Below are 27,549 nucleotides of genomic sequence, written 5' to 3'. Positions count from 1 at the left end.
CATGGGGTCCAAGGTGTACTAGCTAGATGGATAAAAAACTGGCTGGGCAACAGGAGACAGAGAGTAGCAGTAGAAGGGAGTTTCTCAAAATGGAGACGTGTGACCAGTGGTGTTCCACAGGGATCCGTGCTGGGACCACTGTTGTTTGTGATATACATTAATGATTTGGAGGAAAGTATAGGTGGACTGATTAGCAAATTTGCAGACGACACTAAGATTGGTGGAGTAGCAGATAGTGAAGGGGACTGTCAGAGAATACAGCAGAATATAGATAGATTGGAGAGTTGGGCAGAGAAATGGCAGATGGAGTTCAATCAGGGCAAATGCGAGGTGATGCATTTTGGAAGATCCAATTCAAGAGTGAACTATACAGTAAATGGAAAAGTCCTGGGGAAAATTGATGTCCAGAGAGATTTGGGTGTTCAGGTCCACTGTTCCCTGAAGGTGGCAACGCAGGTAAATAGAGTGGTCAAGAAGGCATACGGCATGCTTTCCTTCATCGGACGGGGCATTGAGTACAAGAGTTGGCAGGTCATGTTACAGTTGTATAGGACTTTGGTTCGGCCACATTTGGAATACTGCGTGCAGTTCTGGTCGCCACATTATCAAAAGGATGTGGATGCTTTGGAGAGGGTGCAGAGGAGGTTCACCAGGATGTTGCCTGGTATGGAGGGCGCTAGCTATGAAGAGAGGTTGAGTAGATTAGGATTATTTTCATTAGAAAGACGGAGGTTGAGGGGGGACCTGATTTAGGTGTACAAAATCATGAGAGGTATAGACAGGGTGGATAGCAAGAAGCTTTTTCCCAGAGTGGGGGCTTCAATTACTAGAGGACACGAGTTCAAAGTGAAAGGGGAAATGTTTAGGGGGGATATGCGTGGAAAGTTCTTTACGCAGAGGGTGGTGGGCACCTGGAATGCATTGCCAGCGGAGGTGGTAGATGCAGGCACGATGGAGTCTTTTAAGATGTATCTAGACAGATACATGAATGGGCAGGAAGAAAAGAGATACAGAAGCTTAGAAAATAGGCGACATGTTTAGAGAGAGGATCTGGATCGGCACAGGCTTGGAGGGCCGAAGGGCCTGTTCCTGTGCTGTAATTATCTTTGTTCTTTGTTCTAATCTCAGAACTACAGTAAAATGAATTAAAATGGGGACCGTGATTCTTATTCAACTGTCATTGCCCAAAACATCAGCAAACCTCACATACAGAGCTGCAAGGCACAAGTAGAATTAGAATTAGAACTTTTTTTTTAGAATTAGAATTAGAACATTACAGCGCAGTACTGGCCCTTCGGCCCTCGATGTTGCGCCGACCATCTGACCTACACTTTTCCATTTTCATCCATATGTCTATCCAATGACCACTTAAATGCCCTTAAAGTTGGCGAGTCTACTACTGTTGCAGGCAGGGCGTTCCACGCCCCTACTTCTCTCTGCGTAAAGAAACTACCTCTGACATCTGTCCTATATCTTTCACCCCTCAACTTAAAGCTATGTCCCGTCGTGTTTGCCATCATCATCCAAGGAAAAAGACTCTCACTATCCACCCTATCTAACCCTCTGATGATCTTGTATGTCTCTATTAAGTCACCTCTCCTCCTCCTTCTCTCAAACGAAAACAACCCCAAGTCATAGAACATAGAACATAGAACATAGAAAAATACAGCACAGAACAGGCCCTTCGGCCCACGAAGTCCCTCAGCCTTTCCTCGTAAGACCTTCCCTCCATACCAGGCAACATCCTAGTAAATCTCCTCTGCACCCTTTCCAAAGCTTCCACATCCTTCCTATAATGCGGTGACCAGAACTGCACGCAATACTCAAGGTGCGGCCTCACCAGAGTTTTGTACAGCTGCATCATGACCTCGTGGCTCCGAAACTCGATCCCCCTACTAATAAAAGCGAACACACCATATGCCTTCTTAACAGCCCTATTAACCTGGGTAGCAGCTTTCAGGGATTTATGTACCTGGACACCAAGATCTCTCTGTTCATCTACACTACCAAGAATCTTCCCATTAGCCCAGTACTCTGCATTGCTGTTACTCCTTCCAAAGTGAATCACCTCACACTTCTCCGCATTAAACTCCATTTGCCATCTGTCAGCCCAGCTCTGCAGCCTATCTATGTCCCTCTGTACCCTACAACACCCTTCGACACTATCCACAACTCCACCGACCTTCGTGTCATCCGCAAATTTACTAACCCACCCTTCTACACCCTCATCCAGGTCATTTATAAAAATGACAAACAGCAGTGGCCCCAAAACAGAACCTTGCGGTACACCACTGGTTGCTAAACTCCAGGATGAACATTTGCCATCAACCACCACCCTCTGTCTTCTTTCAGCTAGCCAATTTCTGATCCAAAGCTCTAAATCACATTCAACCCCATACTTCCGTATTTTCTGCAATAGCCTACCGTGGGGAACCTTATCAAACGACTTACTGAAATCCATATACACCACATCCACGGCTTTACCCTCATCCACCTGTTTGGTCACCTTCTCGAAAAACTCAATAAGTTTTGTGAGGCACGACCTACCTTTCACAAAACCGTGCTGACCATCGCAAATGAACTTATTCTTTTCAAGATGATTATAAATCCTATCTCTATTAACCTTTTCCAACATTTTTCCCACAACCGAAGTAAGGCTCACAGGTCTATAATTACCAGGGCTGTCTCTACTCCCCTTCTTGAACAAGGGGACAACTTCTGCTATCCTCCAGTCTTCTGGCACTACTCCTGTCGACAATGACGACATAAAGATCAACAACAACGGCTCTGCAATCTCCTCCCTGGCTTCCCAGAGAATCCTAGGATAAATCCCATATGGCCCAGGGGACTTATCTATTTTCACTCTTTCCAAAATTGCTAACACCTCCTCCTTGTGAATCTTAATCCCATCTAGCCTAGTCGGCTGTATCTCAGTAATCTACACGGCAACATTTTCTTTCTCTACTGTAAATACTGACGGAAAATATTCATTTAACGCTTCCCCTATCTCCTCTGGTTCCGCACACAACTTCCCACTACTATCCTTGATTGGCCCTGTTCTAACTCTTTTCATTCTTTTATTCCTGATATACCTATAGAAAGCCTTAGGGTTTTCTTTGATCCTATCCGCCAATGACTTCTCGTGTCCTCTCCTTGCTCTTCTTAGCCCTCCCTTTAGATCCTTCCTGTCTAGCTTGTAACTCTCAAGCGCCCTAACTGAGCCTTCACGTCTCATCCTAACATAAGCCGCCCTCTTCCTCTTGACAAGCGCTTCAACTTCTTGAGTAAACCACGGCTCCCTCGCTCGACAACTTCCTCCCTGCCTGACAGGTACATACTTATCAAGGACACGCATTAGCTGCTCCTTGAATAAGCTCCACATTTCGTTTGTGCCCATCCCCTGCAGTTTCCTTCCCCATACTACACATCCTAAATCTTGCCTAATCGCGTCATAATTTCCTTTCCCCCAGCTATAATTCTTGCCCTGCGGTATATACCTGTCCCTGCCCATCGCTAAGATAAACCTAACCGAATTGTGATCACTATCGCCAAAGTGCTCACCTACATCTAAATCGAACACCTGGCCGGGTTCATTACCCAGTACCAAATCCAATGTGGCATCGCCCCTGGTTGGCCTGTCCACATACTGTGTCAGAAAACCCTCCTGCACACACTGGACAAAAACAAACCCATCTAAAGTACTGGAACTATAGTATTTCCAGTCAATATTTGGAAAGTTAAAGTCTCCCGTAACCACTACCCTGTTACTCTCGCTCCTGTCGAGAATCATCTTCGCTATCCTTTCCTCTACATCTCTGGAACTATTCGGAGGTCTGTAGAAAACTCCCAACAGGGTGACCTCTCCTCTCCTGTTTCTAACCTCGGCCCATACTACCTCAGTAGACGAGTCCTCAAACGTCCTTTCTGTCGCTGTAATACATTCCTTGATTAACAATGCCACCCCCACCCCCTCTTTTACCCTCTTCTCTGTTCTTACTGAAACATCTAAATCCCGGAACCTGCAACATCCATTCCTGCCCCTGCTCTACCCTTGTCTCTGAAATGGCCACAACATCAGGATCCCAGGTACCAACCCATGTTGCAAGCTCACCCACCTTATTCCGGATGCTCCTGGCGTTGAAGTAGACACACTTTAAACCAAGTTCTTGCTTGCCAGTGCCCTCTTGCGTCCCTGTAACCTTATCCCCTACCTCACTACTCTCAACAGCCTGTACACTGGAACTACAATTTAGGTTCCCATTCCCCTGCTGAATTAGTTTTAACCCCCCCGAAGAGCACTAACAAATCTCCCCCCCAGGATATTAGTACCCCTCTGGTTCAGGTGAAGACCATCCTGTTTGTAGAGGTCCCACCTACCCCAGAAAGAGCCCCAATTATCCAGGAAACCAAAACCCTCCCTCCTACACCATTCCTGCAGCCACTTGTTCAACTCCTCTCTCTCCCTATTCCTCTCTTCGCTAGCAAAGTAGCAAATGGGACTCCCTCCTGGGGCTGCTCCTTTAACCCCAGGATTTCAATCTGTTTCAAACTCCAAGGCTCCAATCCGGTAATAGTCAACCCAGGGCCCCAGAGATGAAATTGAACCTCAGGCGAATAAAAAGACACGCCTCACGTGGGCTCTTTGGGTGCAGCCTGTGGACAAGGCCTCAGTCTGTCCCCTCTGGAGGAAGATCCTGTCCAAGGATTTTCCGTCCCAGACTTTCCCCCTTCAACTTCACCATGCAGTTTTCAGAATGAAAATTCCTCAGGCAAGAGGGAGAGAGAGAAAATTGTTTAAAACGCATTGTTAAACAAAAAAAGCACAGCAAGAGCCCAGTGTTACACACACACTCTCTCAGCAACACCCACATACAATCAAATCACAGTTAATAAACCGAGGGATGAAAGGATTGAGACAGAAACCTCCACCTATGTGTGTGTGCCTTTGTATTTCTCTCCCTGTCTCTGTAACTCTCTCTGTTCCCATCTCATTCCACCCACCCCCCCCGCTCTCTCTCTGTCCATATCTTTTTTTCCCCTCTATCTCACATGTAATCTTGATGAAAATAGCTATGAAATATTTCTGTATCACCATGTAAAACAACAGCAAATCACATTGCTGTGTGTGGTTTTAGTTATTAAAGGTTTAAAGAGAGACGGGGAAAGAAAGCTGGAGAGAGACAGAGGGAAAAATACAAACTCAGACCTTCAGTTAAATGAATTGGGAGCATTTGACATTCGGTGAATTTATTATTAAAGTGTTCATCACTGCTGCAGTGTTGGAAACACTTCATGCCATTTGTGCACAGCAAGATCCCAGAGAAGCAGTGTGATAACAGTCCCCGTCTCCCCCTTTTATTCCCTCTGTGTATCCGGCACTCGCCGGCATCTCTCCCTCCTGTTATTCTCATTCAGAGAGAATGATGGAGAGAGAGAGAGACAGGGAAATCCTCTCTCAGAACCTCACTCTCAATTCAAATGGCTGCTTCATATTTCATTTAACCCTGAAATTCATGGCACTGTCCAAAACATCTGCATTATTCAGGAATTATACCGGCTTCAAGATCATAAATTTAATTCCAGACCTTCAAGAGAGCTCTACACACAATGAATTCATTTCTGAAACGCAGTCACTATTACACTACAGCGAATTCTGCAGGCCAGCTGTGCACAGCAAGATCCCAGCAATGCTGACACTTCAAAATTCAGTTTACCAAGGTTTTGAGTGCGTATTTATTTCTCTCTCTCTCTTTCTGTCTTTCTCTGCCTTCCCTCCCTCACCCACACTTTGCCTGTCTCTCTCCCTCTCTCCCTCTGATTAACCTGCCACCTCCATTTGTTTCTGACTCTCCCCTGTATCTCTCCATCTGTTTCTGCGTCAGTGTTGTAATGTAGGAATTAAGGTAGGGAATGTATGCACAGCAGGATCCCACATTGTGCTAATAGCCAGATATCCCATCACAGTCCTCAGAAAATGCTGAACTCTATCTTTAATAAAGTTATAACAAGTCGTTACGTATTTTCACGTTTACTCAGTGAATTAATGTTTAATGTGGCCCTCACTGTTGCAATGCAGGAAACTTGCAGGCAATTTGTGCACAGCAAGATCCCACGCGCAGCAATATGATAATATGCAGATAATCTGTTTTTAGTGATGGAAGTTTAGAGATCCCAGAGAGAGGAACTTTCCTGCCGTTTGAAAATCTCAAACACCCCTCTCCCAGTCTTTCTCCTGCTCCCTACCACCCCATCCGCGTCTGTTTATTTTTCTCTCAATTTTGGATTTAATCTGTATTGAAACGTCCTTTGAAGTGTTTCTGTCACCGTTTAAAATAACTACGCGTCACATTGTGGCACCTATTGATTAATGGTTAAAATAGAGAGAATGCAGGGGACAGAAAAGCAGAGGAAGATGGAGAGAAAACACAGAGAAATCCACATTCATACACTCGGGAAGCTGAATTTTAAAGTGTCCTCATTGTCATCATGTAGGAAGTGCTGCAGGACACCAGATGGACAACAAGATCCCACAAGAAGCAATGTGATAAAGGCCAGATTTCAGTCCCCTTCAAGGGCAAAACTCCCTCTTCAAATTCCATGGGGAGACATTTCTTTTTCCACTTTATTGTTCCAGGATATCTTTTTTGTAAACCAGACCTTGTGGAAGGGTGGACAGTAAGTATACCCTGGAGAGCTCCAGCTCCTGTGCCTCTTAATCCTCTCCCCACCCGCACCACCACCACAAACACCTCCCCCCCAGCTCACCCCCCCCCCCGGGCCCCCGTTCCTCCACCCAACCAGAGAGGAACATTCCTGCAGTTTGATAATATAACAATGCTGGCCCCACTGACAGGCTCTGCACTAAACCTGGGCAACAAGAACAGGCCCCAGTCAAATTGATTAATTCCTTTCACAGCACACATCAAACCTCACAGACAGGGCTGGAAGGATCAAGTGGCAAATAAGACTGACTCCTGGGGCTGCTCCTTAAACAACAGGCTTTCAATCTGTTTAAAACTCCAAGGCCCCAATCCGGCAGGAACTGAATAACCCAGGGCCCCAGAGAGGATATTAAACCTCATGCTAATAAACAGACACAACTCACGTAGGCCCTTTGGCTGCAGCCTGTGGACAAGGCCTCAGTCCGTCCTTCCTGGAGGAAGATCCTGTCCAAGAATTCTCCGTCCCAGACTGTCCCTCTTCAACTTTCCGATGCAGTTTTCAGAATGAAAATTTCTAAGGCAAGAGGGAGAGGGATAAAATTGTTTAAAAGGCATTGTTAAACAAAAAAAGCACATCAAGAGCCCAGGAATTTCCCTCAGTCACACAGACACTCTCTCAGCAACACCCACATACAAACAAACCACAGCTAATAAACCAAAGGCTAAGAGGGTTTAAACAGTTCCCTCCAGCAGTGTGTGTCTGTGTGTCTGTCTCTTTATCTCTCTCCGTCTCTCTATCTCTCTGTTCCTATCTCAGTCGACCCTGTGTCTCTCTCTCTCTGTCTATATATTTATTCCCCTCTATTTCATATATAATCTTAATTGAAATGAGTTGTGTAATATTACTGTCTCACCATTTAAAACAACAACAAAAAATCACTGTGTGTTTTTTAACTATGAAAGGTTTAAATAGAGAGACGGGGGAAAGAAAGCTGGAGACAGAGAGAGAAATCGATCCTCAGAATTTTAGAGAAATGAATTGAAATGAATTGAAGCATTAGACACTCGATGAGTAAATTTTTGAAGTGATCCTCACTTTTGCAATGTTGGAAACACTTCAGTCCCATTTGTGCACAGCAAGATCCCACAAGCAGTAGTGTGATGACAACCAGCTACAACCCCCCACCCCCACCCGCCCTCTGATTCACTCCATGTATCCTTCACACTTCTGCATCTCTCTCCCTCCTGTTACTCTCATACAGAGAGACAGATGGAGAGAGAGAGAAATCCACTCTCAGAACCTCTCTCTCATCTCAAACGGTTGCTGCATATTTCATTTCACCCTAAAAATAATGGCACTGCTCAAAACACCAGCATTATTCTGGAATTATAACAAGCTTTGTTAAAATAAATTAAATAAATTAACAGACACAACTCACGTGGGCCCACTGGGTGCAGCCTGCGGACAAGGTCTCTGTACGTCCCCTCTGGAGGAAACTCCTGTCCAAGGATTCTTCATCCCAAACATTCCCTATTTTCAACTTCACGATGCAGTTGTCATAATGAACATTCCGCAGAGAAAGAAGGAGAAAATATCGCATGAAAATTCAAAGCAAGGACATTTTTAAACAAAACAGCACAGCGAGAGCCCTGTGTTTCCTCTCTCAGTAACTCAGACACTCAGAAATATTAAAATACAATCAAATCACAGTTACAAACCAGATTGAGACAGAGGGAGCACACACACACACACATTGAACAAGACTGAGGAATGTGTGCACTCTCTCCAGAGAGAGTGAAAGGTGGGATTTGTGATTGGAACTGGGATCTTCCTAACCAGTTATATCCTGAGTTTACTGTTTGAAAACTCCACCCCTTGAGCCTCTGACAGGTTGGGCTATCTCCTAGCTGGTAGGGCAACCCATTCATATGCTATTCCCAGGACAGGACACCATCCTGAGTCTTCCAGTCCATTGATATGTTAATCCCAGGACGGGACACCTTCCTGATTCTTTTGTCCATTGATATGTTAATCCCAGGACGGGACACCTTCCTGATTCTTGCTGTCCATTGATATGTTAATCCCAGGACAGCAATGCTTTCAGCCATTTTTTGGTTAATTTTGAACCTTTAACTCTTGCCCTTGTTGGGAATGTCACTGCAGTTTGGAAATATGAAGCACTGATCCAACACTCACCTCTAAAACCCTCTCTAAACCCCCAATACAGGACTGGTCAGATAATGGGGATTGTTACTGAGGTTGTGTTTGGGGATTCTTACTGACATCAGTGATGATTGTAAAGTGTTTCCCCTTCACTCACTTCTAAAGTCTCTCATGGCGTTGCGTGCTAACAGTTTTCTCAGTGTTGAGTCCGTTTCAACATTTAATAAAGAAACCTTTTCGCCAAGTACGTCGAGGTCGCCGGCAGCAGCATTGACGTTAAGGACCCTTTTGGGATTTGGACCAGCAAGCGGCAAGTCAACATGATCTTGAAGGTCGATGCCAATGGAGCCATCATCGACCCTCCCACCAGCTTCGCTATTGGGGGAAGTCGAGGCTTCTTGTTGTATGCAGCGCAACCCAGAGTTTGTCGCACCTGTGCCAAATCTGGTCACGTGACAGCTAACTGCAGCACAGTCGTGTACAAGAACTGCAAGAAGGAAGGCCATCAGACCAAGGACTGTAATCAGAGTAACTGTTACAACTTGTGCGGTGTGGCAGGGCATCTCTACAGAAACTGCCCCAAACGCTGCCTCAGTTATGCTCAGGTGGCAAGGTCCAAGGAAAGGCTGGGAGAAGGAACGACAAAGGCTTCTGGAGCTGTAAAGGAGACAAGAAACCTTCTCCACAGCGAGGAAAGTCTACCTGAAAAGGAGAAGAAAGGGGAGGCAGCTGAAACCAGCGACCCAGCAATGACCCAGCGCCGGGCAACCCCTCCTCCACAGACAGAATCAATGGAGGAGGAGGCAGCAGATGGACAAACAGTGGCAAGTGGTACAAAGGAAACCCACAAAAAAATGACCTCCAAAAGCGGAACAGGCCACCACCCAAATCAAAGGCAAGAGGACGCTACCGTCTGAGACAGACTACAGCAGCTCCTCTTCATTGGACGAGGAAGTGCTGGAACTATGGCAGCTGAAAAAGAGGCGGCAGAACTCAAAGGAGCTGGAACAGCAGAGGACAACCCAATCCTTGCTGCCTACCAGACCACCCCGCCCCCCCCCACCGATGTCACTCCAGCGGAACAAACCCTGCATGAAAAACCAGGAGGGGTTTCTGAGCCCAAAAAAAGTGAAACAGCTTGCGTACACTATGGATTTGCAGGAACATCCTGAAGGACAGGGACTAGAAAGGACAAATGGTTTGGGAAGCAACAATTAACTTTTTAAAAAAATGGGCAAAAGGATTGCTTCAATTAATGTGCATAGCATTAAATCCACTACGCGATGAGTTTCAACCTTGGATTACCATGCCAAGGTCAAAACCGACGTACTGTTTCTGCAGGAGTGTGGAATATCAGACCTCAGCACCTATAGGCAATGGTTGCGATGGTGATCCCACGGGCCATCGATCTGATCAGGGAGAAATGATTCCCGTACCTCTGGCTTGGGTAGTCTGCTGCGGGGAGATAACTTCACCATCTCCGAAATTAAGGCGGTGGTGGGCGGTCGCCTCTTCGTAGCAGATATAATGTACAACAACTCTCCGCTCCGATTGATCAACGTGTCCGCCCCGGTTCAATGCAGCCAGCGACTGACCATCTTCCAGTAGCTCCCACTGCTGCTGGCGATGTCCAGACCGGTCATTCTTTCGGTGACTTCAACTGCATCATCGATGCAGCTGGACGATCCGGCAGTGACGACAGCAAACTGGACCCTAAGTCCAGATTCCTAATACAAACAGTAAAAGATGCCAAACTGCACAACGTATTCAGCAAACCTGCACACGGAGCGCAGCATCGACACACATGGTCAAGAGCAGACGGGTCTGCCCGTCCCAGGATTGACTTCCCGTTTGTGTCTCGGACTGACAGGGTCAGATCCACCGATGTCAAACCGGTGTTCTTCTCTGACCACTGTCTCTTACTGGCCGACTGTCACTTACAGGACGGCGAGCGGGTTGGCAGGGGGACATGGAAGCTCAATGCTACACTGCTAACCCCAGAGAATATTGAAGAAATCAAAAGGGATTGCAAAGGTTGCAGAACTGGTAACATCCTCTTTGAGTCCCCAGATCAATGGTGGGAGGTGATCAAGGATAAAATCAAGAGGTTCTTTATCCTCAAAGTTGTTCAGAGGGCGAGAGAGATCGAGGGAAATATCTCGACTCCAGAAAAGAATGCAGAATCCGCTCCAGTTGCAGTCGATGGGGGCCGAGGTCAAGGAGCATCTCCAAGAGGTGAAAAGACAGCAGGCTTCGCGCTATGCAATGCAGGCCTCCAACATCATCTTCCGATCCAGAGTCCGCGCCATTGAGCGGGACGAGACGTGCTCACGTTACTTCTTCCAAAAGGTACACAGAGAGAGCTCTGTTATCAGCAGCCTGAAGGAAGAGGATGGCTCGGTAATTTCTTCGCAGTCCGACATACTAATTATCAGCAAATCCTTTTATGCTGGACTGTATGACGTGACACCCACAGACAGCAGAGCTTTCCAGTCCTTCCTGTTATCTATCACAGAGGTCTTAGATGACAGGATGAGGGAGAGACTGGACAAACCGCTAACTCTGGACGAACTGACAAAGGCTGCAAGTCCTTCGAGACGAGTAAAACTCCCGGACGCGATGGCTACTGGTTGAGTTGTATTCGGCCCTGTGGGACTGCGCCTGCCCGGACCTGCTGGAAGTATACGAGAGTATGCTCATGGCCGGCAGCATGTTAGAATCCATGAGGAAAGGCATCATCACCGTAATCTGAAAGCAGAAGGGGGAGAGGGCAGAAATCAGAAATTGGTGGCCCATCTCACTGCTTAATGTTGAACACAAGATACTGTCAAAAGTCATCGCCAGTCGAGTCAAATCTGCTCTGGAATTGGTGATCCACCCTGATCAGATTTGTACTGTACCCGGCAGGAAGATCTCTGATAGTCTCGCGCGACTCAGGGATACGATCGTCTGGGACAAGAGGGTGGACACCTGCCTCATCAGCCTGGACCAGGAGAAGACTTTTTACAGGATATCACACACTGACATGATGGACGTGCTTGCCAAAATGTGGTTTGGGGAGGGAATCTGCAATTGGATCAAACTGCTCTATACAAACATCAGTAGCGCAGTGGGTGGGAATGGGTGGGAATCAGAAAGTTTCCCGATCCAATCTGGAGTCAAACAGGGGTGTCCTCTCTCCCCCGTCTTGTTTGTTTGCCATATTGAACCCTTTGCTGAGTCTACAAAGAACAAAGAACAAAGAAAATTAGAGCACAGGAACAGGCCCTTCGGCCCTCCAAGCCTGCGCCGATCCAGATCCTCTATCTAAACATGTCGCCTATTTTCTAAGGGTCTGTATCTCTTTGCTTCCTGCCCATTCATGTATCTGTCTTGATACATCTTAAAAGACACTATCGTGCCTGCGTCTACCACCTCCGCTGGCAACGCGTTCCAGGCACCCACCACCCTCTGCGTAAAGAACTTTACACGCATATACCCCTAAACATTTCCCCTCTCACTTTGAACTCGTGACCCCTAGTAATTGAATCCCCCACTCTGGGAAAAAGCTTCTTGCTATCCATCCTGTCCATACCTCTCATGATTTTGTGCACCTTAATCAGGTCCCCCCTCAACCTCCGTCTTTCTAATGAAAATAATCCTAATCTACTCAACCTCTCTTCATAGCTAGCGCCCTCCATACCAGGCAACATCCTGGTGAACCTCCTCTCCACCCTCTCCAAAGTATCTACATCCTTTTGATAATGTGGCGACCAGAACTGCACGCAGTATTCCAAATGTGGCCGAACCAAAGTCTGAAACAACTGTAACATGACCTGCCAACCCTTGTACTCAATACCCCGTCCGATGAAAGAAAGCATGCCGTATGCCTTCGTGACCACTCTATTGACCTGATTTGCCACCTTCAGGGAGCAATGGACCTGAACACCCAAATCTCTCTGGACATCAATTTTCCCCAGGACTTTTCCATTTACTGTATAGTTCACTCTTGAATTGGATCTTCCAAAATGCATCACCTCGCATTTGCCCTGATTGAACTCCATCTGCCATTTCTCTGCCCAACTCTCCAATCTATCTATATTCTGCTGTATTCTCTGACAGTCCCCTTCACTATCTGCTACTCCACCAATCTTAGTATCGTCTGCAGACTTGCGAGTCAGACCTTCCTCCAAATCATTTATGTATATCACAAACAACAGTGGTCCCAGCACGGATCCCTGTGGAACACCACTGTCACACGTCTCCATTTTGAGAAACTCCCTTCCACTACTACTCTCTGTCTCCTGTTGCCCAGCCAGTTCTTTATCCATCTAGCTAGTGCACACTGGACCCCATGCGACTTCACTTTCTCCATCAGCCTACCGTGGGGAAACTTATCAAACGCCTTACTGAAGTGCATGTATATGACATCTACAGCCCTTCCCTCATCAATCAACTTTGTCGCTTCCTCAAAGAATTCTATTAAGTTGGTAAGACATGACCTTCCCTGCAGAAAACCATGTTGCCTATCACTGATAAGCCCATTTTTTTCCAAGTGGGAATAGATCCTATCCCTCAGTATCTTCTCCAGCATCTTCTCTACCACTGACGTCAGGCTCACCGGTCTATAATTACCTGGATTATCCCTGCTACCCTTCTTAAACAAGGGGACAATATTAGCAATTCTCCAGTCCTCCGGGACCTCACCCGTGTTTAAGGATGCTGCAGAGATATCTGTTAAGGCCCCAGCTATTTCCTCTCTCGCTTCCCTCAGCAACCTGGGATAGAACCCATCCGGACCTGGGGACTTGTCCACCTTAATGCCTTTTAGAATACCCAACACTTCCTCCCTCCTTATGCCGACTTGACCTAGAGGAATCAAACATCTGTCACTTACCTCAACATCCGTCATGTCCCTCTCCTCGAAAAACACCCCGGGGAACAGACTCTGATCTAAATACTCCCCCGGGAAAAGACACTCATCTAAATATTCCCCCGCAAACAGACTCCCATCTAAATACACCCTCCGTGAACAGACTCCCATCTAAATACACCCCGGAAACAGTCTCCCATCTAAATACACCCCCGGGAACAGACTCCCATCTAAATACACCCCCGTGAACAGACTTCTATCCAAATACAGCCCCATGAACAGACGCTCATCTAATTACTCCCCCGTGAACAGCCTCCGGTCTAAATACACCCCCGCGAACAGACTCCCATCTAAATAAACCCCCGGGAACAGACTCTCATCTAAATACATCCCCGGGAAAAGACTCTCATCTACATTCACCCCCGGAAACAGACTCCCATCTAAATACACCCCCGTGAACAGACTCTCATCTAAATGCACCCCCGTGAACAGACTCCCATCTAAATACAGTCCCGTGAACAGACTCTAATCTAAATACACCCCCGTGAACTGACTCCGATCTAAATACACCCCCGTGAACAGACTCTCATCTGAATACACCCCGTTGAACAGACTCTCATCTAAATACACCCCCGGAAACAGCCTCCCATCTAAATACACCCCCGGGAACAGCCTACCATCTACACACACCCCGGGAAACAGTCTCCCATCTAAATACACCCCGAAAACAGTCCCCCATCTAAATACACCCCCGGGAACAGCCTCCCATCTGCACACACCCCCGGAAAAAGACTCCCATCTAAATACACCCCCGTGAACAGCCTCCCATCTAAATACACCCCCGGGAACAGACTCCCATCTAAATACACCCCCCTGAACAGCCTCCTGTCTAAATACACCCCCGGGAACAGACTCCCATCTCAATACACCCCCGTGAACAGACTCTCATCTAAATACACCCCCTGGAACAGACACCCATCTGAATACACCCCAGGGAACAGGCTCTCATCTAAATACACCCCCGGGAAAAGACTCTCATCTAAATACACCCCCCGAGACAGACTCCCATCAAAATACACCCCCGTGAACAGACTCTCATCTGAATGCAACGCGTGAACAGACTCTCATCTAAATACAACCCCGTGAACAGACTCTCATCTAAATACACCCCCCGAGACAGACTCCCATCTAAATACACCCCCGTGAACATACTCTCATCTGAATGCAATGCGTGAACAGACTCTCATCCAAATGCAACCCCGTGAACAGACTCTCATCTAAATACACACCCGTGAACAGACACCCATCTAAGGGCGGCACAGTGGCGCAGTGGTTAGCACCGCAGCCTCACAGCTCCGGAGACCCGGGTTCGATTCCCGGTACTGCCTGTGTGGAGTTTGCAAGTTCTCCCTGTGTCTGCGTGGGTTTTCTCCGGGTGCTCCGGGTTCCTCCCACAAGCCAAAAGACTTGCAGGTTGACAGGTAAACTGGCCATTATAAATTGTCACTAGTATAGGTAGGTGGGAGGGAAATATAGGGACAGGTGGGGATGGTTGGTAGGAATGTCGGATTAGCATAAAAGGGTGGTTGATGTTCGGCACCGACTCGGTGGGCCGAAGGGCCTGCTTCAGTGCAGTATCTCTAATCTCATCTAAATACTCCCCGGAAACAGCCTCCCATCTAAATACACACCCGGAAACATACTCCCATCTAAATACAGCCCCGGTGAACAGACTCTCATCTACAGACACACTCGGAAACAGACTCTCATCTAAATACACCCCCGTGAACAGCCTCCCATCTAAATACACCCCCGGGAACAGACGCCCATCTAAATACACCCCCGTGAAAATACTCTAATCTAAATACACCCCCGTGAAGTGGCTCTCATCTAAATGCACCCCCGTGAACAGACTCTCATCTAAATACACCCCCGGAAAAAGACTCCCATCTAAATACACGCCGTGAACAGGCTCCCATCCAAAGACACACCCGGTGAACAGTCTCTCATCTAAATACACCCCCGTGAACAGACTCTCATCTAAATACACCCCCGTGAACAGACTTTTATCTAAATACAGCCCCGTCAACAGACTCAGATCTAAATACACCCCCGTGAATAGACTTCTATCTAAATACACCCCCGGTGAACAGACTCTCATCTGAATACACCCCCGGTGAACAGACTCTCATCTGAGTACACCCCCGGAAACAGGCTCCCTGCTAAATAAACCCCCGGAAACAGACTCCGATCTAAATAGACACCCGTGAACAGCCTCCCATCTAAATCCACCCCCGGTAAACAAACTCTCATCTAAATACACACCCGGAAACAGACTCCCATCTAAATACACCCCCGGTGAAAAGTCTCCCATCTAAATACAGCCCCGTGAACAGACTCTAATCTAAATACACACCCGTGAACTGACTCCTATCTAAATACAACCCCGTGAACAGAATCTCATCTAAATACATCCCGGGAACAGACTCTCATCTAAATACAACCCCGTGAACAGAATCTCATCTAAGTACACAGCCGTGAACAGACACTCATCTAAATACATCCCGGGAACAGACTCTCATCTAAATACAACCCCGTGAACAGAATCTCATCTAAATACACAGCCGTGAACAGACTCTCATCTAAATACACCCCCGTGAACAGACTCTCATCTAAATACCCACCACCCCGGGAACAGACTCCCATTCAAATATATCCCCGTGAACAGACTCTCATCTAAATACCCCCTCCGTGAACAGAAACTCATCTAAATACACCTCCGGGAACCGACTCTCATCCAAATACACCCACGTGAAAAAAATGTCATCTAAATACACCTCCATGAACAGACTCTCATCTAAATGCACCCCCGAGAACAGACTCCCATATAAATACATCCATGGTAACAGACTCCCATCTAAATAGACCCCCGTGAACAGACTCTCATCTAAATACACCCCCGTGAACAGACTCCCATCTAAATACACCCCCGGGAACAGACTCTCATCTAAATACACCCCCGTGAACAGAGCTCTTCTAAATACACCCCCGTGAACAGAGCTCATCTAAATACACCCCCGAGAACAGACTCTCATCTCAATACACCCCGGGAACAGAGTCTCATCTAAATACACCCCCGTGAACAGACTCTCATCTAAATACACCCCGGGAACAGACTCTCATCGAAATGCAACCCCGTGAACAGAATCTGATCTAAATACACCCCCGTGAACAGACTCACATCTAAATAGAGCCCCGTGAATAGACTCTCATCTAAATAGACATCCGTGAACAGACTCTCATCTAAATACACCCCCGTGAACAGACTCCCATCTAAATACACCCCCGGGAACAGACTCTCATCTAAATACATCCCTGTGAACAGACTCACATCCAAATACACCCCCGTGAAGAGCCTCTCATCTAAATACACACCCGTGAACAGACTCTCATCTAAATACACCCGCGTGAACATACTCTCATCTAAATACACCCCCGTGAACAGACTCCCATCTAAATGCACCCACGGGAATAGACACTCATCTAAATACACCCCCGTGAAAAGACTCTCATCTAAATACCCCCTCCGTGAACAGACTCTCATCTAAATACACCCCCGTGAGCAGACTCTCATCTAAATACACCCCAGTGAACAGAATCCCATCTAACTACAACCCGTGAACAGACTCTCATCCAAATACAACCCCGTGAACAGAATCTCATCTAAGTACACCCCCGTGAAAAGACTCCCATCTATATACACCCTCCGGGAACAGACTCTCATCTAAATACACCCCCGTGAATAGAGCTCATCTAAATACACCACCGAGAACAGACTCTCATCTCAATACACCCCGGGAACAGACTCTCATTTAACTACACAGCCGAGAACAGACTCTCATCTAAACCCTCTCTGTGACAGAATCTCATCTAAATACACCCCCGGGAACCGACTCTCATCTCAATACACCCCCGTAAACAGACAATCACCTAAATACAACCCCGTGAACAGACTCTCATCTAAATACACCTCCGGGAACATCCTCTCATCTGAATACACCCCGGTGAACAGACTCTCATCTAAATACCCCCTCCGTGAACAGACTCTCATCTAAATACAGCCCCGGGAACAGACTCTCATCTAAATACAGCCCAGGGAAAAGACTCTCATCTAAATACAGCCCCGGGAACAGACTCCCATCTAAATACACCCCCGTGAACATCCTCTCATCTGAATACACCCCGGTGAACAGACTCTCATCTAAATACCCCCTCCGTGAACAGACTCTCATCTAAATACACCCCCGTGAACAGACTCTCATCTAAATACAACCCCGTGAACAGAATCTCATCTAAATACACCCCCGTGAACAGACGCTCATCTGAACACACCCGGGAACAGACTCTCATCTAAATACAACCCCGTGAACAGAATCTAATCTAAATACACAGCCGTGAACAGACTCTCATCTAAATACACCCCGGGAACAGACTCCCATCTAAATACACCCCCGGGAACAGACTCTCATCTAAATATACACCCGTGAACAGACTCTCATCTAAATACACCCCCGGGAACAGACTCTCAACTAAATTCTACCAGGGAACAGACTCTCATCTAAATACACACCCGTGAACAGACTCCCATCTAAATACACCCCCGGGAACAGACTCTCATCTAAATACACACCCGTGAACAGACTCCCATCTAAATACACCCCCGGGAACAGACTCTCATCGAAATATACACCCGTGAACAGACTCTCATCTAAATACACCCCTGTGAACAGACTCTCATCTAAATACACCCGCGTGAACAGACTCACATCTCAATACCACCTCCGGGAACAGACTCCCGTCTAAATACACCTCCATGAACAGACTCGCATCTAAATACACCCCAGTGAACAGAATCCCATCTAATTACAACCCGTGAACAGACTCTCATCCAAATACAACCCCGTGAACAGAATCTCATCTAAGTACACCCCCGTGAAAAGACTCCCATCTATATACCCCCTCCGGGAACAGACTCTCATCTAAATACACCCTAGTGAATAGAGCTCATCTGAATACACCACCGAGAACAGACTCTCATCTAAATACACCCCGGGAACAGACTCTCATTTAACTACACAGCCGAGAACAGACTCTCATCTAAACCCTCTCTGTGACAGAATCTCATCTAAATACACCCCCGGGAACCGACTCTCATCTCAATACACCCCCGTAAACAGACAATCACCTAAATACAACCCCGTGAACAGACTCTCATCTAAATACACCTCCGGGAACATCCTCTCATCTGAATACACCCCGGTGAACAGACTCTCATCTAAATACCCCCTCCGTGAACAGACTCTTATCTAAATACAGCCCCGGGAACAGACTCTCATCTAAATACAGCCCAGGGAAAAGACTCTCATCTAAATACAGCCCCGGGAACAGACTCCCATCTAAATACACCCCCGTGAACATCCTCTCATCTGAATACACCCCGGTGAACAGACTCTCATCTAAATACCCCCTCCGTGAACAGACTCTCATCTAAATACACCCCCGTGAACAGACTCTCATCTAAATACAACCCCGTGAACAGAATCTCATCTAAATACACCCCCGTGAACAGACGCTCATCTGAACACACCCGGGAACAGACTCTCATCTAAATACAACCCCGTGAACAGAATCTAATCTAAATACACAGCCGTGAACAGACTCTCATCTAAATACACCCCGGGAACAGACTCCCATCTAAATACACCCCCGGGAACAGACTCTCATCTAAATATACACCCGTGAACAGACTCTCATCTAAATACACCCCCGGGAACAGACTCTCAACTAAATTCTACCAGGGAACAGACTCTCATCTAAATACACACCCGTGAACAGACTCCCATCTAAATACACCCCCGGGAACAGACTCTCATCTAAATACACACCCGTGAACAGACTCCCATCTAAATACACCCCCGGGAACAGACTCTCATCGAAATATACACCCGTGAACAGACTCTCATCTAAATACACCCCTGTGAACAGACTCTCATCTAAATACACCCGCGTGAACAGACTCACATCTCAATACCACCTCCGGGAACAGACTCCCGTCTAAATACACCTCCATGAACAGACTCGCATCTAAATACACCCCAGTGAACAGAATCCCATCTAACTACAACCCGTGAACAGACTCTCATCCAAATACAACCCCGTGAACAGAATCTCATCTAAGTACACCCCCGTGAAAAGACTCCCATCTATATACCCTCTCCGGGAACAGACTCTCATCTAAATACACCCTAGTGAATAGAGCTCATCTGAATACACCACCGAGAACAGACTCTCATCTAAATACACCCCGGGAACAGACTCTCATCTAACTAAACAGCCGAGAACAGACTCTCATCTAAACCCTCTCTGTGAACAGAATCTCATCTAAATACACCCCCGGGAACCGACTCTCATCTCAATACACCCCCGTGAACAGACAATCACCTAAATACAACCCCGTGAACAGACTCTCATCTAAATACACCTCCGGGAACATCCTCTCATCTGAATACACCCCGGTGAACAGACTCTCATCTAAATACCCCCTCCGTGAACAGACTCTCATCTAAATACAGCCCCGGGAACAGACTCTCATCTAAATACAGCCCAGGGAATAGACTCTCATCTAAATACAGCCCCGGGAACAGACTCTCATCTAAATACACCTCCGGGAACATCCTCTCATCTGAATACACCCCGGTGAACAGACTCTCATCTAAATACCCCCTCCGTGAACAGACTCTCATCTAAATACACCCCCGTGAACAGACTCTCATCTAAATACAACCCCGTGAACAGAATCTCATCTAAATACACCCCCGTGAACAGACGCTCATCTGAACACACCCGGGAACAGACTCTCATCTAAATACAACCCCGTGAACAGAATCTAATCTAAATACACAGCCGTGAACAGACTCTCATCTAAATACACCCCGGGAACAGACTCCCATCTAAATACACCCCCGGGAACAGACTCTCATCTAAATATACACCCGTGAACAGACTCTCATCTAAATACACCCCGGGAACAGACTCTCAACTAAATTCTACCAGGGAGCAGACTCTCATCTAAATACACACCCGTGAACAGACTCCCATCTAAATACACCCCCGGGAACAGACTCTCATCTAAATACACACCCGTGAACAGACTCCCATCTAAATACACCCCCGGGAACAGACTCTCATCGAAATATACACCCGTGAACAGACTCTCATCTAAATACACCCCTGTGAACAGACTCTCATCTAAATACACCCGCGTGAACAGACTCACATCTCAATACCACCTCCGGGAACAGACTCCCGTCTAAATACACCTCCATGAACAGACTCGCATCTAAATACACCCCAGTGAACCGAATCCCATCTAACTACAACCCGTGAACAGACTCTCATCCAAATACAACCCCGTGAACAGAATCTCATCTAAGTACACCCCCGTGAAAAGACTCCCATCTATATACCCCCTCCGGGAACAGACTCTCATCTAAATACACCCCAGTGAATAGAGCTCATCTGAATACACCACCGAGAACAGACTCTCATCTAAATACACCCCGGGAACAGACTCTCATCTAACTACACAGCCGAGAACAGACTCTCATCTAAACCCTCTCTGTGAACAGAATCTCATCTAAATACACCCCCGGGAACCGACTCTCATCTCAATACACCCCCGTGAACAGACAATCACCTAAATACAACCCCGTGAACAGACTCTCATCTAAATACACCTCCGGGAACATCCTCTCATCTGAATACACCCCGGTGAACAGACTCTTATCTAAATACCCCCTCCGTGAACAGACTCTCATCTAAATACAGCCCCGGGAACAGACTCTCATCTAAATACAGCCCAGGGAAAAGACTCTCATCTAAATACAGCCCCGGGAACGGACTCTCATCTAAATACACCCCCGTGAACATCCTCTCATCTGAATACACCCCGGTGAACAGACTCTCATCTAAATACTCCCTCCATGAACAGACTCTCATCTAAATACACCCCCGTGAACAGACTCTCATCTAAATACAACCCCGTGAACAGAATCTCATCTAAATACACCCCCGTGAACAGACGCTCATCTGAATACACCCGGGAACAGACTCTCATCTAAATACAACCCCGTGAACAGAATCTAATCTAAATACACAGCCGTGAACAGACTCTCATCTAAATACACCCCGGGAACAGACTCCCATCTAAATACACCCCCGGGAACAGACTCTCATCTAAATATACACCCGTGAACAGACTCTCATCTAAATACACCCCCGGGAACAGACTCTCAACTAAATTCTACCAGGGAACAGACTCTCATCTAAATACACACCCGTGAACAGACTCCCATCTAAATACACCCCCGGGAACAGACTCTCATCGAAATATACACCCGTGAACTGACTCTCATCTAAATACACCCCTGTGAACAGACTCTCATCTAAATACACCCGCGTGAACAGACTCACATCTCAATACCACCTCCGGGAACAGACTCCCGTCTAAATACACCTCCATGAACAGACTCTTATCTAAATACAGCCACGTGAAAAAACTCTCATCTAAATACACCCCCGTTAACAGACTCTCATCTAAATACCCTCTCCGTGAATACACTCTCAGCTAAATACACCCCCGTGAACAGACTCTCATCTAAATACACCTCCGGGAACAGACTCTCATCTAAATACAGCCCCGGGAACAGACTCTCATCTAAATACAACCCCGTGAACAGACTCTCATCTAAATACACCTCCGGGAACAGACTCTCATCTAAATACAGCCCAGGGAAAAGACTCTCATCTAAATACAGCCCCGGGAACAGACTCTCATCTAAATACCCCCTCCATGAACAGACTCTCATCTAAATACACCCTCGTGAAAATACTCTCATCTGAATACACCCCGGTGAACAAACTCTCATCTAAATACCCCCTCCGTGAACAGACTCTCATCTAAATACACCCCCGTGAACAGAATCTCATCGAAATACAACCCCGTGATCAGAATCTCATCTAAATACACCCCCGTGAACAGACGCTCAACTGAATACACCCGGGAACAGACTCCCATCTAAATACACTCCCTGGAACAGACTCTCATCTAAATACACCCCTGTGAACAGACTCTCATCTAAATACACCCGCGTGAACTGACTCACATCTCAATACCACCTCCGGGAACAGACTCCCGTCTAAATACTCCTCCATGAACAGACTCTTATCTAAATACACCCGCGTGAACAAACTCTCATCTAAATACACCCCCGTTAAAAGACTCTCCTCTAAATACCCTCTCCGTGAATACACTCTCAGCTAAATACACCCCCGTGAACAGACTCTCATCTAAATACACCCCGGTGTACAGACTCCCATCAAAATACAACCCGTGAACAGACTCTCATCTAAATACAACCACGTGAACAGACTCTCATCTAAATACACTCCCGTGAACAGACTCCGATCTAAATACCCCACCCCCGGGAACAGACCCGCATCCAAATACACCCCCGTGAACAGACTCTCATCTAAATACACCCCCCGGGAACCGTCTCTCATCTAAATGCACCCCCGGGAACGGACTCTCATCTGAATACATCCCCGGGAACAGACTCTCTTCTAAATACACCCCCGTGAACAGACTCACATCTAAATACACCCCCGTGAACAGACTCTCATCTAAATACACCCCCGTGAACAGACTCCCATATAAATACACCCCCGGGAACAGACTCCCATCTAAATAGACCCCCGTGAACAGACTCTCATCTGAATACCCTCTCCGTGAATACACTCTCATCTAAATACACCCCTGTGAACAGACTGTCATCTAAATACACCCCGGTAAACAGACTCCCATCTAAATACAACCCGTGAACAGACTCTCATCTAAATACAACCCCGTGAACAGACTCTCATCTAAATACACCCCCGTGAACAGACTCTCATCTAAATACCCCACCCCCGGGAACAGACTCCCATCCAAATACACCCCCGTGAACAGACTCTCATCTAAATACACCCCCCGGGAACCGTCTCTCATCTAAATACACCCCCGGGAACAGACTCTCATCTGAATTCACCCCCGTGAACAAACTCTCATCTAAATACACCCCCGTTAAAAGACTCTCATCTAAATACCCTCTCCGTGAATACACTCTCAGCTAAATACACCCCCGTGAACAGACTCTCATCTAAATACACCCCGGTGTACAGACTCCCATCAAAATACAACCCGTGAACAGACTCTCATCTAAATACAACCACGTGAACAGACTCTCATCTAAATACACTCCCGTGAACAGACTCCGATCGAAATAGCCCACCCCCGGGAACAGACCCGCATCCAAATACACCCCCGTGAACAGACTCTCATCTAAATACACCCCCCGGGAACCGTCTCTCATCTAAATACACCCCCGGGAACAGACTCTCATCTGAATACACCCCCGTGAATAGACTCTCAGCTAAATACACCCCCGGGAACAGACTCTCATCCAAAGACAGCACCGTGAACAGACTCTCATCTAAATACACCCTCGTGAACAGACTGACATCTGAATAGACCCCCGTGAACAGACACTCATCTAAATACACCCCCGTGAACAGACTCTCAATTAAATACACCCCCTCCGTGAACAGACTCTCATCTAAACACACCCCCGTGAACAGACTCCCATATAAATACACCCCCGGGAACAGACTCCCATCTAAATAGACCCCCGTGAACAGACTCTCATCTAAATACACCCCCGTGAACCGACTCTCATCTAAATCCACCCCCGTGAACAGACTCCCATCTAAACACACCCCCTTGAACAGACGCTCCTCTAAATACACCCCTGTGAAAAGACTCTCAACAAAATACACCCCCGTGAACAGACTCTCATCTGAATACACCCTCGTGAACAGACTCCCTACTAAATACCCAGTGCGGGAACAGAATCCCGTCAAAATACACCTCCGTGAACAGACTCTCATCTAAATACAGCCGCGTGAAATGACTCTCATCTAAATACCCCCTCCGTGAACAGACTATCATCTAAATACATCCCCGTGAACAGACTGTCATCTAAATACACCCACGGGAACAGACTCTCAACTAAATGCAACCCCGTGAAAAGACTCTCATCTAAATACCCCCTCCGTGAACAGACTATCATCTAAATACACCCCCGTGAACAGACTCTCATCTAAATACACCCAGGTGAACAGCCTGCCATCTAAATACAACCCTTGAACAGACTCTCATCTAAATAGGACCCTGTGAACAGAATATCATCTAAATCCACATCCGTGAACAGACTCTCATCTAAATACACCCCCGTGAACAGACTCACATCTAAATAGACCCCCGTGAACAGACTCCCGTCCAAGTACACCCCCGTGAACAGACACTGATCTAAATACCCCCTCCTTGAACAGACTCTCATCTGAATACACCCACAGGAACCGAATCTCATCTAAATACACCCTCGAGAACAGACTCTTACCTAAATACACCCCCGTGAACAGACTCTCACCTAAATACACCCCCGGGACAGACTCTCATCTAAATACAGCCCCGGGAACAGACTCTCATCTAAGTACACCCCCGTGAACAGACTCACATCTAAATAGACCCCCGGGAACAGACTCTCATCTAAATACTACCCCGGAAGCAGACTCCCATCTAAATACACCCCGGTGAACAGACTCTCATCTAAATACACCCCCGTGAACAGACTCCCATCCAAATACACCCCCGTGAACAGACTCCCATCTAAATCCACCCCCTCCGTGAACAGAGTCCCATCTGAATGCACCCCCGTGAACAGACTCTAATCTAAATACACCCCCTCCTTGAACAGACTCTTATCTAAGTAGCCCCTCCGTGAACAGACTTTCATCTAACTACACCCCCGGAAACAGACTTGCATCTAAATACACCCCCGTGAACAGACTCTCATCTAAATACACCCCCTCCTTGAACAGACTCTTATCTAAGTAGCCCCTCCATGAACCGACTCTCATCTAAATACACACCCTGCGTGAACAGACTCTCATCTGAATACACACCCTCCGGGAACAGACACTCATCTAAATACACACCTGTGAACAGACTCTCATCTAAATGCACCCCCGTGAAGAGACTGTCATCTAAATACGCCCCGGTGAACAGACTCCCATCTAAATTCACCCCCGGGAACAGACTCTCATCTAAATACACCCCCGTGAACAGCCTCTCATCGAAATACACCCCGGTGAAGAGACTCCCATCTAAATACAACCCGTGAACAGACTCTCATCTAAATACACACCCGTGAACAGACTCTCATCTAAATACACCCCCGTGAACAGACTCACATCTAAATAGACCCCCGTGAACAGACTCCCATCCAAATACAACCCCGTGATCAGCCTCTCATCTAAACACACCCACAGAAACTGACTCTCATCTAAATACACCATCGGGAACAGACTCTCATCTAAATACACCCCCGGGAACAGACTCTCACCGAAATACACCCCCGGGAACAGACTCTCATCTAAATACAGCCCCGGGAACAGACGTTCATCTAAATACACCCCAGTGAACAGATTCCCATCTAAAGACACCCCCGTGAACAGACTCCCATCTAAATTCAACCCCGCGAACAGACTCTCATCTAAATACACCCCCGTGAAGAGACTCTCATCTAAATACACCCCCGTGAACAGACTCCCATCTAAATTCAGCCCTGTGAACCGACTCTCATCTAAATACACCCCCGTGAACAGACTCTCATCTAAATACACCCCCGTGAACAGACTCCCATCTAAAGACACCCCCGTGAACAGACTCCCATCTAAATTCATCCCCGCGAACAGACTCTCATCTAAATACACCCCCGTGAAGAGACTCTCATCTAAATACACCCGTGTGAACAGACTCCCATCTAAATTCAGCCCTGTGAACCGACTCTCATCTAAATACACCCCCGTGAACAGACTCTCATCTAAATACACCCGCGTGAACAGACTCTCATCTAAATATACCCTTTCCGTGAACAGACTCTCATCTAAATACACCCCCGTGAACAGACTCCCATCTAAATACAAACCGTGAACAGACTCTCATCTAAATACACCCCAGTGAACAGACTCCCATCTAAAGACACCCCCGTGAACAGACTCCCATCTGAATTCACCCCCGCAAACAGACTCTCATCTAAATACACCCCCGTGAAGAGACTCTCATCTAAATACACCCCCGTGAACAGACTCCCATCTAAATTCAGCCCTGTGAACCGACTCTCATCTAAATACACCCCTTCCGTGAACAGCCTCTCATCTAAATACACCCCAGTGAACAGACTCCCATCTAAAGACACCCCCGTGAACAGACTCCCATCTAAATCCACACCCGCGAACAGACTCTCATCTAAATACACCCCCGTGAAGAGACTCTCATCTAAATACACCCCCGTGAACAGACTCCCATCTAAATTCAGCCCTGTGAAGCGACTCTCATCTAAATGCACCCCCGTGAACAGACTCTCATCTAAATACACCCCTTCCGTGAACAGGCTCTCATCTAAATACACCCCCGTGAACAGACTCCCATCTAAATACACCCGCGTGAACAGACTCTCATCTAAATACACCCCTTCCGTGAACAGACTCCCATCTAAATACAAACCGTGAACAGACTCTCATCTAAATACAACCCCGTGAACAGAATCGCATCTAAATACACCTCCGTGAACAGACTCTGATCTAAATACACCCGCGTGAACAGACTCTCATCTAAATACACCCTCGTGACCAGACTCTCATCTAAATACCCC

Source organism: Heterodontus francisci, unplaced genomic scaffold (assembly GCF_036365525.1).
Source record: "Heterodontus francisci isolate sHetFra1 unplaced genomic scaffold, sHetFra1.hap1 HAP1_SCAFFOLD_52, whole genome shotgun sequence".
Lineage (NCBI taxonomy): Eukaryota > Metazoa > Chordata > Chondrichthyes > Heterodontiformes > Heterodontidae > Heterodontus > Heterodontus francisci.
The sequence above is the reverse complement of the archived record's forward strand: the minus strand, read 5'-3'. Positions refer to the sequence as shown.